At 49.5% G+C, this 2953-nt stretch overlaps 1 protein-coding gene across 1 annotated transcript in view; it reads right to left on the bottom strand.

The window, feature by feature from the left end:
• The window catches only part of DMBT1 (deleted in malignant brain tumors 1), a gene marked incomplete at its 5' end in the record, with an annotated part of 131721 nt that overhangs the window by 119282 nt on the left and 9486 nt on the right, over nt 1-2953 (bottom strand).

Below are 2953 nucleotides of genomic sequence, written 5' to 3' on the forward strand. Positions count from 1 at the left end.
CTCCCCACAATCCCAGGGTGCCCTGTGACCCAAGTCAGGCTCATTCTCATGAGAAGCCTATGAGGACTTGGGGTTCCTCCGATGAAGAAATGGAGGCAGGATGTGAAATGAGTGAAATGTTTTTCTGAGTTACCATTTACTCGTAAAGCAATGCCCCAGTGGGATCGTGGGGATGTCGTGAAATAAGGTCCTTGAGCTACGGAGCAGGTCAATGCTTAAAATCCTGACTGAAAGAGAGAGTTCGGACATCACCGTGCCTTGTCCCTGGCCGGTCTGTAAATCAGTCCATTGAACAGTTAGAATCGTGGCCATTAGTCTCTGCTGGAATTGGCTGAGTGACCAGTTAAGTCCTTCTTCAGATAGCAGCCAAACATGCTGGGTCTCAGGACATGGTCAGTGTCCTACACTCTGGGACGGTCACAAGGCCTCAAGCTCGTTGTTCACCTCTGCCCTCAGCACTGACATCTCACTCTATGAAGAGAGCATCATCTTGCAGCTTCTACTAAGTCTCTGCCGACTGCAGTAAAGCGAAGACACTGCCCGACGGCCAGTTCTGGCTCTTGACCTCCCATGACCCATTGCCCTTGGCCCTGTTTAGCAGCAGATAAGCCTCGGTGACCTGGCAAAGCTGCTAGTTTCTTGTTCCACAACCACAGAGCGGCGGGGCAGCAGAAGGCTCTCAGATTGCCCGTAAGGCTCCCTCCCCTACTCCCAAGGCTCCCCCGTGAGGAGGACTTACTGGTGCTGTCATTGGAAGGGCTGGAGTAGTAGTCGGCCTGAAATCCTCTCCTCGTGATGCTGCCATCACTGACGAAGCGGATGGCCATGAAGTTGGAGGATGACGTGAAGGAGCTCCTCGCCTCATTACAAACCCGGGCGATGAGCGGGGAGCTGAGGTAGGGGCCGTCAAACACTTCTACATAATCATAGTTACAGCCCCCTTCAAGCCTGCAGAGACAAGACACACAAGATTTGACATGGGAGGTCAGATATCAGTGTGGGGGTCACACCTCTGGGCAAGAAACTCTGACACTATTATTAATAATATTAAGAATATTAAGAAAATAATAGATTTTCTTAAATTGAGCACAGATTCCTCTTCCCGGGGCCTCCATACAAGGGCCTCAGTCCTGCCTTTTGGGGCCACACATATGACATCTACAGCCCCTGTCCTGACAGCCCTATACATCATCAAAGAAAAGGATGACATCCTGCCTTAGATTTTTTTCATCCTTCAAAAAGACCCCGGTTTCCCCTAGAATGAAATAAATATTCATGAACTCATAGTGATAAAAATAATTAAATAGATACATATCGGGCAAGGCAAATGACCTCTTGGAAGCTCAGTTTTCTTATTTACGAAGGGGAGAGAATCCTCCTCACGCACAGTGATGGGAGCTGCTAGGAAGCACAAACGAACTAACATACGGAAAAGTGCTTCAGAAAATGTCACAAACGGTGGTGGCCGTCGTTATTCAGGTGCTGGCTAAAGAAAACCTGCACCTTCTCCCATAGGATTTCATGAACTCTAGAGTTCTCGAAATCCAAAATGAATTGTAATGACTACGAGATTAAAAATAATATTATATCTTTTGCAAAACCCCAAGGCAGAGACCCCCAAGGCCACTGCAAACAGAAATTGAGAAAGAAAACTGTTCTATTCAGTGATGGCTGTTAGAGAAGAAGTTATGATACCTTCCTTCCAGGACACTAGAAAATACTGGTGCCTCTGCTTGGTCACCCCCAAACCCCTGGACTGAGCATGTATTCATGCGGCTTTGATGATGTTTTCTCTGCTTAAAACGATAATCCTCACTCTTCACTGGATGAGGAGCAGGTGACCTAATGTCTGCAGCACTGGTTTCTATACCTCTGCCTGAGCCCCAGAACTCACCCTTCAAGAGAGGGGGTGGAGAGGAAAGGGTTCTAAAAACTGGCGTGGTTCTCAATAGGATTCTCTGCACTGGTATCACTTCTAACAAAAATCCCTCCCTCTTGGATAATATTTTCCACGTATTTAAACATATTTCTCTCTTCCAACCTTCCCGGGAACCAGGGAGGGGAAGAAAGCAGGTTTTCATTTCTCTCTTTTGACTGAGGTTCGGGAAACGTAAATGATTTCTTGTGCTCACACAGCAAGTTAGTGACCAAACTGAGACTTTAAACCAGGGCTCTTGTCCCGGCCCCACTTCCACGGGCTGCCTCTGTGCCAGGTCAAAAATTGAACCTGTAAGAAAAAATGTCCCCAGGGCAAACACCTCTCCTAACATGCTAGATACTGTTTGTTCCCTCCTAAAACATCGACGAGGTCCCCGAGGCATTCTGCTCTGCGCCCACACTTACTGGACATCTCTGAAGACAATGGTCACGCGGTCATTGTTCTGGACTTCAATGTTCCACACGCACTTGGCATTGTTCGGATAGCTCCCAGGATAGAACGGGCTGGAAAAGCTCCCCGATGGCCGAGACAGGAAGCCTCCGCAGGAATAGCCTGCTGTCGGGACAATGTGGAAATGCTGAAGGCCCCCCAGAGCACAGGGCATGTCGCCTGGGGACATTTTTAAACAATTCCCAAGACAGAAATCCAACAGGAGGGGGCCTGGACCTGGACTGTCCCCTGAGCGCCAGTGGGATGCCCTTCCAGGGTGGCTATACTTAGGGAAGCCATCCCCCTCATCGTTCTCGTCAGCCCTCCCTGGTGCCACCGTCATTAAGGGAAGGGAACGGGCATTTGTCTGGGAGCTCAGGACTTACCGGTTGGGCTGGCGACGGTGCGGGGAAACACTGTTTACAAAGAGAAAAGAGAACGATCAGTTTCCCAGCATCCTAGACCCGATTGTTGCATGTTTACTCGCTCTGTGCCAGACACATGCCACCCAGGTTTCACAGCGAGATGCTGGATACAGGCCTTGCCCCCAGGGAGCTCACAGCCTGGAGGAGGGGACAGGAAAGA

The sequence above is a fragment of the Pteropus alecto genome, unplaced genomic scaffold, assembly GCF_000325575.1.
Source record: "Pteropus alecto unplaced genomic scaffold, ASM32557v1 scaffold74, whole genome shotgun sequence".
Taxonomy (NCBI): Eukaryota; Metazoa; Chordata; class Mammalia; order Chiroptera; family Pteropodidae; genus Pteropus; species Pteropus alecto.